We start from the raw sequence: 12,513 nt of genomic DNA, 5'->3' as shown, positions 1-12,513 counted from the left end.
TGCCTGACGTCCTCCTGGTTCCTGATCCCAGGCTTGTTCCTGACTCTGCTGTTCTCCTTGTTCCTGATTCCGGCTCGCTGACTATTTGCTTTGGCTCCTGACTCTGCTCGTCTGACTACCAGCTCTGGTTTTGATTCCTGGCTTATTTGACTTGTGGACTTTTTATTATTTTTTTGCTATTAATAAAGGTGTGGATTATTTTTGCACTTTCTCGTCTCAGTCTGATTCCTACACCCTGCAAGTATTTAAGTTTTTCAGAGTCCTTTTTAGATGACTGCAGCATGCAGTGGTTTTTGCTTCAGGTGTTGTTCGTCTGACCTATCTGAGCTAGCTGCACGAGGTTTCGTTCTGGATATTTTTGGTATTCTGAGATACCGTTTTACGACTTGGGGAACTTCGTTTTCAGTTGCTTTCTAGTGCGGTTGCATTGTTGGTGGAAGATCCTCTGTTTGGTCAGACTCCCGGCCTTATCCTGTGGTTTCTGTATTTCTGGGGTCTGGGCGTTGCCTTCCCCTTGTTTCTATGAGACTGGTTGGGTCTCTGTTAGCCTGACCCGGTTTCTTGGGTTTTTGCCATTTTTATTTTTTCTCTCTGGAGTTCCTTATGCTAGCTCAGCATACAAATGCACTGTAGCAAACCGAGGGTTGCAAGTTCGATCCCCGGCGAGGTCTACTCGACCTTTCCTCCTTTCGAGGTTGATAAAATGAGCAGAGCCTTGAGTCCCTTAAGGGGGATTAGCTGTTCTTTACAAGTACAATCATGTTTTCTCCGTGCCTTTTCTTTCTTTGTGGAAGACTACTGTAGTTTGTTCCCTTTCTTTAGTAAGGGGTTTGTTTGGAGACTGACTGCTGGGGACGGTGTCTCTTGGAGGCTGTTGACTCAGTCGAGTCTAGCTCCTGCAGTCTCTAGCAATGCTGTGCACTGTCTGCGGGTCAGTGTCCTTGGGCCTTTCTTTTTTTTTTTTTTTTTTCCCCCAAAAGTTGTTTTTGGCTTCGGACAAGCAGGATTTTTGTTGGGTAAGGGTTTTCAGGCCAGGTGCCCTCAGAATGGGCCGCCTCTTGTTCCCTCCCGTTTGGCCTTCAGTGACCTCTCTAGCTTGGTATTTTCACAAAAGTAATGAATGCAGCTGTGGACTTTCCATTTATGAAGAAAAACTTAAATTATGCTAACCTGAGTTTTCTTTTCTTCAGATGGAGAGTCCACAGTTCCCTGCCCATATTTTTTTTGTGGGGCGTCTTATTTTTGTTCTTCTGGCACCTTTTCACCCTGACGTATGTTCTACTGTTCCTCGGCGGAATGACTGGGGGATGAGGGGAGTGGGGGAAGTATTTTAGCCTTTGGCTGGGGTGTCTTTGCCTCCTCCTGGTGGCCAGGTTCTAAATGCCCAAGATTAAAGGGACATTATACACTTCTTTTTTTTTTTTTTTTTCTTTGCATAAATGTTGTAGACGATTTATAAAGTTTTATTTGAATACCGTCAGCTACCTCTCCTGCTTGCTCTTCTGTTTGTGTAAAGGGTCTTTTCGTATGCAAAAGGAGGGGGGGGGGAGTGTCTTATTTCCCACTTGCAGTGGGCTTTCCAGCTACCTTTTCAACAGAGCTAAACTGAGCTTCCAAGTGTTTTGTTTTGTTTTTATACTGGATTTTTATATCGGTATCTGCATCTTATTCTTTATAGTAGTGTCTATTACATGCAGTTATATGAAAATGAGTGTATTCTGTCCCTTTAATGAATGCAGCTGTGGACTCTTTCCATCCGAAGAAAATAAATTATCATGAAGCATAATTTAAGTTTTTTTCTATTCCACTTGTTTTATGTCCCTTAACACGGTTAATGCTATCATTAAACAAGAGTAACATGCATCCCTTTTTATTACAGCTGGTTGTGTTCCTGCCTGCGCCCTGCCGTAAGATGGGTGTCCCCTACTGCATTGTAAAGGGCAAGGCCAGACTGAGGAGTCTGGTGCACAAGTGTTGCCTTCACACAGATTAACCTGTGAGCATCTGTTTAATGGGAGATAATGTGCTCCTGTGATCTTCTCAGCTGTGATGAGCATAGAATTTTTTTAATCTGAATGTGACCGTGTGGCACTCAGAGCTTTTTAACCCTGAGCAGTGAAGGTTCAGCAGCGTGGCAAGTCCTGCATCTAGGTATTGTCTCATCAGATACTAATTGTGATGTCCCTCCCACAGGGAGGAAAAGGGCGCACTCACTAAGCTGGTGGAAGCCGTCAAGACCAATTACGACAGATGAGGTGGAGATGGTGATGCTAACAAGTGAGTGTGTGTTTTGGGAGTGGGGTAAGACAGATAAAATATTTCCTGTGTCCAGTGCTCAATAGTGTGTTGGGGATGGTTAAACTGCTCAGCTCATGGATTTGGCTGCTAGCGCAGCACTGTATACTTGCACTCCACTTGTAGGCAGTGCCAGGATAAAGACCTTACAGCATGAACTGTCGGGCTATACCACAGCACCTCGGGTTTTTTTCTTTTCTGATGAGCTTTAAGTTGGGTCTTGTATGAGCAACACTCAGGGTGTCTGTGCTGGGATGCCCCTTCAGTGTTCGGATTGGAGAGTCCCTGCTGTTTGGCGACTAATACAGCTGCCTTCTGCTGTCAGTTCTGTTGCATAGTAAATGTCATTGTGTGAAGGCTTCTTGTGATTAATGTGACTCTTGTCTTCTAGATCCGTCGTCACTGGGATGGTGGTATCCTGGGTCCCAAATCTGTTGCAAGAATTGCCAAGCTGGGGAAAGCAAAAGCTAAAGAGCTGGCCACCAAGCTGAGCTAACTGTACTGAGCGTGTGCTCTGTGTTCTGTACATAATAAATAAAAATATAAAAGTCCTGACTTCTGTGCTGCCTATATATTTGGGGTGAAGGGGAATATCACAGGCCACTCGACTGCATATAACCAACCAGTGTAGTTCTGTAACAAGGGCTGGTCTTGTGACTGGGTTGTAGGGGACTCGCAGGCCACACGACTACATAAAACCAACCTGTGTACCTCTGTAATAAGGACTGGTCTTGTAACTGGGTTGTAGGGGACTTGCAGGCCACACAACTGCATGTAACCAACCAGTGTACCTCCTGTAACAAGGACTGGTCTTGTAACTGGGTTGTAGGACTCACAGGCCACACGGCTGCATATAACCAACCAGTGTACCTCCTGTAACAAGGGCTGGTCTTGTAACTGGGTTGTAGGACTCACAGGCCACACGACTGCATATAACCAACCAGTGTACCTCCTGTAATAAGGGCTGGTCTTGTAACTGGGTGTAGGACTCACAGGCCACACAACTGCATATAACCAACCAGTGTACCTCCTGTAACAAGGGCTGGTCTTGTACTGGGTTGTAGGGGGACTTGCAGGCCACACAACTGCATATAACCAACCAGTGTACCTCCTGTAACAAGGGCTGGTCTTGTAACTGGGTTGTAGGGGACTTGCAGAGCCACACAACTGCATATAACCAACCAGTGTACCTCCTGTAACAAGGGCTGGTCTTGTAACTGGGTTGTAGGGGACTCACAGGCCACACGACTGCATATAACCAGTTTACCTCCTGTAATAAGGGCTGGTCCTTGTGACTGGGTTGTAGGACTCACAGGCCACACGACTACATAAAACCAACCAGTGTACCTCCTGTAACAAGGGCTGGTCTTGTAACTGGGTTGCAGGGGACTTGCCAGGCCACACAACTGCATATAACCAACCAGTGTACCTCCTGTAACAAGGGCTGGTCTTGTAACTGGGTTGTAGGGGGACTTGCAGGCCACACAACTGCATATAACCAACCAGTGGTACCTCCTGTAACAAGGGCTGGTCTTGTAACTGGGTTGTAGGGGACTTGCAGGCCACACAACTGCATATAACCAACCAGTGTACCTCCTGTAACAAGGGCTGGTCTTGTAACTGGGTTGTAGGGGACTCACAGGCCACACGACTGCATATAACCAGTGTACCTCCTGTAATAAGGGCTGGTCTTGTGACTGGGTTGTAGGACTCACAGGCCACACGACTAAATAAAACCAACCAGTGTACCTCCTGTAACAAGGGCTGGTCTTGTAACTGGGTTGTAGGGGACTTGCAGGCCACACAACTGCATATAACCACCAGTGTACCTCCTGTAACAAGGGCTGGTCTTGTAACTGGGTTGTAGGGGACTCACAGGCCACACGACTGCATATAACCAGTGTACCTCCTGTAATAAGGGCTGGTCTTGTGACTGGGTTGTAGGGGACTCACAGGCCACACGACTGCATATAACCAACCAGTGTAGCTCTGTAACAAGGGCTGGTCTTGTGACTGGGTTGTAGGGGACTCGCAGGCCACACGACTCATACAACCAACCTGTGTACTCTGTAATAAGGGCTGGTCTTGTAACTGGGTTGTAGGGGACTCACAGGCCCACACGACTGCATATAACCAACCAGTGTAGCTCTGTAACAAGGGCTGGTCTTGTAACTGGGTTGTAGGGGACTTGCAGGCCACACGACTACATTAAACCAACCTGTGTACCTCTGTGATAAGGGCTGGTCTTGTAACTGGGTTGTAGGGGACTTGCAGGCCACACGGCTGCATATAACCAACCAGTGTACCTCCTGTAACAAGGGCTGGTCTTGTAACTGGGTTGTAGGACTCACAGGCCACACGGCTGCATATAACCAACCAGTGTACCTCCTGTAACAAGGGCTGGTCTTGTAACTGGGTTGTAGGACTCACAGGCCACACGACTGCATATAACCAACCAGTGTACCTCCTGTAACAAGGGCTGGTCTTGTAACTGGGTTGTAGGGGACTCGCAGGCCACACGACTACATAAAACCAACCTGTGTACCTCTGTAATAAGGGCTGGTCTTGTAACTGGGTTGTAGGGGACTTGCAGGCCACACAACTGCATATAACCAACCAGTGTACCTCCTGTAACAAGGGCTGGTCTTGTAACTGGGTTGTAGGACTCACAGGCCACACGACTACATAAAACCAACCAGTGTACCTCCTGTAACAAGGGCTGGTCTTGTAACTGGGTTGTAGGGGACTTGCAGGCCACACAACTGCATATAACCAACCAGTGTACCTCCTGTAACAAGGGCTGGTCTTGTAACTGGGTTGTAGGGGACTCACAGGCCACACGACTGCATATAACCAGTGTACCTCCTGTAATAAGGGCAGGTCTTGTGACTGGGTTGTAGGGGACTCACAGGCCACATGACTGCATATAAACAACCAGTTTACCTCTGTAACAAGGGCTGGTCTTGTAACTGGGTTGTAGGACTCACAGGCTTCACAACCGTCCACACAACTTAGTGGCCCTTTTTTTTTTTTTTAGCCGGCCCAGCAGGTTCACAATATACCATATTTAGAATTTGTCATGTGAGATAGCTGTGGCATAAACGGGAAAAAAAAATCTGTAAATTTGCATAGATTTAAAAAGGATACTTAACCCAAATTTTCTTCTTTGATTTAGATAGAGCAGCAATTTTAAGAAACGTTCTAAATTACTACTATTCATTTTTCGTTCTCTTTGTATCTATTGTGCCGGCCATCTTTGGTTCAGCACCCTGGGTATCTACATGTAGCCACAATTTGGCAAGCGTTACCCAGTGCCCTGAACCAAAAATGGGCTGGCTCCTAAGCTTACATTCCTGCTTTATCAAATAAAGATACCAAGAGAATGAAGAAAATTTGATGGGAGTAAATTAGAGAGTTGGTTAAAATTGCATGTTTTATATCCCTTAAAGTAAATACTGTTAAATTGACCAGTGACTACTACTCTTACTGTAATCCCCTAAATCAAGGGTATCCATGTAAAATAGGGACCAAACTGGCTATTGAGTGTATATAATAGTGAGGCACCATTGTTTAGCACAGAAACTATTTTTGGGGGGGGACTTTTCTACTAGAAAATAAACTTTATTAGGGGTCTCTAGACCAGTTTTTTTTTGTGTATAACGTAACCTCTTCAAGCAAATGCCCCCTCCCCCAAAACAAATCCTTTTTATTACTGCTCGGACAACCGCTATATGAAGGAGCAGATGATTTACTATTAAATGAGTTGTCTTGGAGCTTTGTAGCGACTAAGGTAGCTTAGATTGAGGGGTTTGAATAAACTCCCATCCAGCTTCTTGGTTCAGCCCCTCTGACATCACCACATGTGTACGTGGTACAATCATTCCCATAAAGCCAGGGGAGTGCCTCCCTTAGACCACCAACAATCACCAGCCAGTAGTGCGGGGTATCGCTGAAACAGCAAGGACTTGTCATGTGTCTGCAGGCTGCTCATAGCTAATCATGCGCATCAAGGGTGTTAAATAGCTTGCTTTTAAGGACAGGAAACCCAAAAAATTTCCATTTTGCTTCATTCTTTAGATATTCTTTGATGAAATAGTAATGCTCAAGAGTGAGCCAATCATACAAGACAGCTACTGAGCCTTTCTAGATGTGCTTTCAACAAAGGATATCAAAAGGATTAAGTAAATTAGATAATTGAACTCAATTGGACAGTTGTTGAGAATTGTATTCTCTCTGGATCATGGATTTAATGACACGAGTACACGGATCATCTTAATTACTAATGGGATATTCACCTCCTGGTCAGCAGGAGGAGGCAAAGAGCACCATAGCAGAGCTGTTAAATAGCTCCTCCCACCCCAGTCATTCTCTTTGCTTATGTTAGTGATAGGAAGAGGTAAAGTGAGGTGTTAGAAAAAGATTCTTCAATCAAGAGTTTATTATTTTTAAAGTAGTACAAGATTGTGCTGCTTTGTCCTAGGGTGTAGCTGTAGTCCATATCAGTCTCTACAGTAGAGCTTTGTTGGCTTTAAAGCAAAGGAAACTGGTGGGACATAATTCTCACTGCGCCTCTCATATTATTGCTGCCCTAACCCTGAAAACCTGAGGAATTTGTTTCTTTACAGGTCCATGTGGGGGATAGGACCCCTCAAACCTGGTGAACTGCCTTTGCTGTCAGGCAGCCATATGAGGTAAGTGCTTGATTTATTCCTGGGACACTTAGAGGAAAAGGAGCACTTTTTACTACACTTAATTACATAAAAAGCTTATGGTTGCAGGGCAAACATAGCACTTTGGGACAAAAGGCTCTCAGGGTCTGAGAGGACCAGACAGTGTGTACAGGCACTAGGGCTGGGAGTTAAGCGTTATTTTAACTACATATAACGCTAGGAGACTTATTCCGCTTGGCCACGCCCACGATGGGCGGATCTTCAGTATTGCACGCTTTTTACTTCTGCACCTCTATCTGGAGACAGTTGAGACCGGATACACGCCAGATAGTCCCTCTGCCTAGAAACACATGTTTTCTAACATAGAGCAAGCGTTTCTAGGTTAGGAGGGTTGTTGATCTATTTCCCATATCGAGTCTGGATTGCTGGCCAGAAGGAGAGAGATTCTCCAGTTCTTGCAGTCAGGTAGGCACCTCAGCATAGCTGCTGAGGTGTAGGCGTTTTTTTTTTCCTCACACAATAAAAAGTTTCACTTTAAAAAAACTTTTGTTAAAGTTTTTCTTGCATATTTATACTTTTGTGAATCAGTATGGACATAGGAGCCTTGCAAAGTGTTACTTGCTCCATGTGTTTGAATGCAAATGTGGAACCACCAATCCCTTTCTGTCCCTCCTGTATTGAGAGGGCCTTAAAAGGACACTGAACACAAATTTTTTATTTTGTGATTCAGATAGAGCAACTTTCTAATTTACTCCTATTAAATTTTCTTCATTCTCTTGGTATCTTTATTTGAAATGCAAAAATTTAAGTTTAGATGCCGGCCCATTTTTGGTGAACAACCTGGGTTGTTCTTGCTGATTGGTGGATAAGTTCATCCACCAATAAAAAAGTGCTGTCCAGAGTACTGAAAAAAAAGCTTCTATGCCTTTTTCAAATAAAGATAGCAAGAGAACAAAGAAACATTGATAATAGAAGTAAATTAGAAAGTTGCTTAAAATTGCATGCTCTATCTGAATCGCAAAAGAAAAAATTTAAGTTCAGTGTCCCTTTAAAGGGACAGTCTAGTCCAAAATAAACTTTCATGATTCAGATAGAGCATGTAATTTTAAACAATTTTCCAATTTACTTTTATCACCAATTTTGCTTTGTTCTCTTAGTATTCTTAGTTGAAAGCTTAACCTAGGAGGTTCATATGCTAATTTCTTAGACCTTGAAGGCCACCTTTTCAGAATGCATTTTAAGTTTTTCACCACTAGAGGGTGTTAGTTCATGTTTTTCATATAAATAACACTGTGCTCGTGCACATGAAGTTATCTGGGAGCCAGCACTGATTGGCTAAACTGCAAGTCTGTCAAAAGAACTGAAATAAGGGGGCAGTTTGCAGAGGCTTAGATACAAGATAATCACAGAGGTAAAAAGTATATAAATATAACTGTGTTGGTTATGCAAAACTGGGGAATGGGTAATAAAGGGATTATCTATCTTTTAAAACAATACAAATTCTGGTGTAGACTGTCCCTTTAAGTTATAGGGAAGATTTTTCCTGAGCCAAACTTTTCAAAAGCGGATGCTTCCCAAGAGTCTACTGAGATGCAGTTTTCTCCCCAATCGTCCCAAATGTTATCGCCCGCTCAAGCAGTGCCCTGTACTTCTGCTCTAACGCCTGCTGGAGTTACCTTAAAAGACATAACTGCTCTCATATCTTCCACAATTTCTGATGCACTGTTTGCCTTCCCGATGCTGCAGGGCAAACGGAAGAGGAAAGCCAGACATGCAGTAAATGAGGTTTCTGATGCAATTGTGACAATCTCGGACGTACCCTCCCAAGGACCTGAAGAGGAGGGTAATGAGGTTCCATTTGAAGGCGAAGTTTCAGACTCTGAAAGTTCATTGCCTCTGACGGACTCGGAGGTTGTAACTTTTAGATTTAAACTAGAACACCTCCGCCTGTTGCTCAGGGAGGTTTTGGTTACTTTAGACAACTGACTCCACTGTTGTTGTTGCCCCTGCAAAGTCTAGTAAATTAGACAGATATTTCGAAGTTCCTTCTTACTCAGACGTATTTCCGGTTCCAAAGCGAGCTTCAGGGATAGTTACTAAGGAGTGGGAGAGACCAGGCATTCCCTTTTCTCCCTCCCCTATTTTTAAGAACATGTTTCCCATAGCTGACTCTTTCAAGGAGTCTTAGCAAACGGTTCCTAAGGTGGAAGGAGCTGTTTCCACCTTAGCCAAGAGAACTACTATTCCCATAGAGGATAGTTTTGCTTTCAAAGATCCTATGGACAAGAATTTAGAGGGTTTGCTTAAGCTTTGTTCACCACGGTCTGCTATTGCAGCCTGCTGCGTGCATTACTAGCGTCACTAGTGCGGCAGCATATTGGTTTGATGCTCTGAGTCTCTCAGGACAGACTTCCTTGGAGGAGATCCAAGACAGGATAAAGGCTCTGCAGCTAGCTAATGCTTTTATTACGGATGCTTCACTTCAAATTATCAAACTTGGAGCTAAGAGCTCGGGTTTCTCTGTCCTAGCCCGCAGAGCCTTATGGTTAAAACCTTGGTCTGCGGACGTGTCATATAAGTCTAAGCTTTTAGCGATTCCTTACAAGTAAAAGACCGTGTTTGGACCTGGCCTGTCAGAAATTATTTCTGATATCATGGGAGGTAAGGGTCATCTACTCACTCAGGATAAGAGAAACAAACAAAAGGGACGACAGAGTAATGTTCGTTCCTTAAGAAATTTCAAGGGAAATTCTTCCTCCTCTAAGCAGGAACAATATAAGCCTACTTGGAGACCCAACCAGTCTTGGGACAAGGGTAAACAATCCAAGAAGCCGGCTATTGAATCCAAAACAGCATGAAGGGCTTGCCCCCGATCCGGGACCAGATCTAGTAGGGGGCAGACTTTCCTCATTCGTTCAGGCTTGGGTTCGGGACGTTCAGGTTCCCTGGGCGATAGAAATCGCGTCTCAGGGATACAAATTTGGAGTTCAAAAGTTTTCCTCCCAGAGGCAGGTTTCTACTTTCAAGATTATCTGCAGACCAGACAAAAGGAGAGGCGTTCTTACATTGTGTTAAAGACCTCTCCACCTTGGGAGTGATTGTTCCTGTTCCAGTCCAGGACCAAGGTCAGGGTTTTTATTCCAATCAGACCAATTTTATACCTAAAGAGTCTAAACACATTTCTCAGGATTCCTTCCTTCAAGATGGAAACTATTAGTTTCATTCTTCCCTTAATCCAGGAGGGTCACTTCATGACAACTGTGGATTTAAAGAACGCATACCTACATGTCCCTATTCACAGGGATCATCACAAGTTCCTAAGGTTTGCCTTCCTAGACAAACACTTCTAGTTTGTGGCTCTTCCTTTCGGCCTGGCCACGGCTCCCAGAATCTTCACAAAGGTTCTAGGGTTTCTGTTGTCTGTCCTTCGGTCACGGGGCTTTGGGGTGGTGCCTTATCTGGACGACATTCTAGTCCAGGCCCCATCTTTTCAGCAAGCATGATCCCACACCGACATAGTGTTTCCTGAGAGTTCACGGGTGGAAGGTAAATTTGGCAAAGAGTTTCCTAGTTTCAGACACGAGTCACTTTCTTGGAAAACATAATAGACTCCTTGTCCATGAAGATTTTTCTGATAGACAGGAAATCAGATTATCAATACTCGTCTAGTCCTTCAGTCCACTCCACGGCCGTCAGTGGCTCAGTGTATGGAGTTAATCGGGCTGATGGTTGCGGCAATGGACATCATCCCTTTTGCGTGTTTCCATCTCAGGCCTCTGCAGTTAAAGGGACACTGAACCCAAATTTTTTCTTTCGTGATTCAGATAGAGCTTGCAATTTTAAGCCACTTTCTAATTTACTCCTATTATCAATTTCTTCTATATAGGTAACATGAGTCCACAGATTCATCCTTTACTTGTGGGATATTATCCTTCACTACAGGAAGTGGCAAAGAGCACCACAGCAGAGCTGTCTATATAGCTCCTCCCTTAGCTCCACCCCCAGTCATTCTCTTTGCCTACTCTAAGTACTAGGAAGGGTAAAGTGAAAGAGGTGATAAAATATTAGTTTTTAATTTCTTCAATCAAGAGTTTATTTTTAAATGGTACCGGTTTGTACTATTTACTCTCAGGCAGCAGATGGATGAAGACTGCTGCCTGGAGGATGATCTTAGCATTTGTAACTAAGGTCCATTGCTGTTCCCACAGAGGCTGAGGAGTACAGGAAGCTTCAGTGTGATGAACGGTTTCATGCTATGCAGCAATGAGGTATGTTCAGTCATATTTTTTCTGAAGAGACTGTGTATTTCAGAAAGCTGACATTATACCCAGGAGGGTAAGGGTAAGCAGTAATCCTAGAGCTAAAAGAAGGGCATTACTTAGCTTGCATATGGGGCCAAATACATATATGGTTGACACTGAATGACAAATGTTTGTGAGCAAACTTTTTTTGGATGGGAGTGCTTTAACGTTTTTGTGGGCAATAAACGTTTTGGGCAACTTTATTAAGGCACACATGGCTTAACTTTCGGGTCTTGGAACCCACATGGCTAGTTACAACCGCTCTGGTGCGGTTCTTTAAGGCTGAGGAAACATTGAGTGAGATCGGCGGGGCCTATTTCCGCGCCTCAGATGCGCAGTCAGTTTGTCAGCAAGCTCTTCTGAGGGCCCTGGTGTATTTTTTGGGCCAAATCAAAGCTTTTACCCGACATTTTCAATCCCTAAGGGCAGGTAGGGCCACAGCAGGGCTGTGGCAAGGTGCTGAGGGGTCTTTTTCCGGATCTAGGCCTATTTTCGATCTGGTTTGGACATTAAGGGATTACTTGTTAAAATTTTCTGTGGTGCAATCTTAACTACCTATAGTGTAATAAACCTAATATTTCTTAGGTTTATGGTGTAGCTAGAGTGGAGAAAATCTTAGTCTAATATATTTGATTTGTCACACCAATCTTTTAAGTGAGCTCTATTAGAAGTGCCTTTGAATTAGTGTATTTCTTAGATAAGATTTTACTTAGGTTTACACTGTACTGTTATTTTAACAGACAGTTGCGAATTCAACTGGTATTCTTTAGTTAAAGCAAGCTTCAGATACAGCAGTGTTAGATAGGTATTAATTGCAGTCTATTTAGCAGGTTAGTAATTAGCAAGCAGGAAGAGTAACAAATGGAATGCAATACTTTCTAATAGGAAGGGTTTAGCAAACAGACTGTAATGGTAGTAGCGTGCTGAAGTGGATTCAAATCAATTGCTTCAGTTTAAATGAAACATGCAGTCTATATTTCAGTTGTAGCTTTAAATAGATTCCAGAATAGTTTGAAAGAAGCAACTTACTTAACTCTGAAGGAGTTCACAGTCCGGTGAACACAACGGGGGCTAGTTATCAAGCCGTCTACTTTTCTGGCTTCGCCGGCCCAATACGTCCGCCTAAGCTCGCCTACCTTCGCCGCCGCGGACCTTGAATACGTTCGCCTAAGTTATCAAATAAAGCTGTCAAAAAGCCGCGGGGCGATGAGCAGCGGACTGTGACAGTTATCACTCATCCGATCTCG

At 44.0% G+C, this 12,513-nt stretch overlaps 1 non-coding gene across 1 annotated transcript; it reads left to right on the top strand.

The window, feature by feature from the left end:
* Positions 1-2,041: 2,041 nt before the first annotated feature.
* On the top strand, positions 2,042-2,117 carry LOC128643281 (small nucleolar RNA SNORD36). Its single transcript, XR_008399800.1, has one exon. It is a non-coding gene; the product is annotated as a small nucleolar RNA SNORD36 (small nucleolar RNA).
* The last annotated feature ends 10,396 nt before the right edge of the window (positions 2,118-12,513 follow it).

This window comes from Bombina bombina, chromosome 12, assembly GCF_027579735.1.
Source record: "Bombina bombina isolate aBomBom1 chromosome 12, aBomBom1.pri, whole genome shotgun sequence".
NCBI lineage: Eukaryota > Metazoa > Chordata > Amphibia > Anura > Bombinatoridae > Bombina > Bombina bombina.
This window is presented reverse-complemented; position numbering and strand designations above follow the sequence as displayed.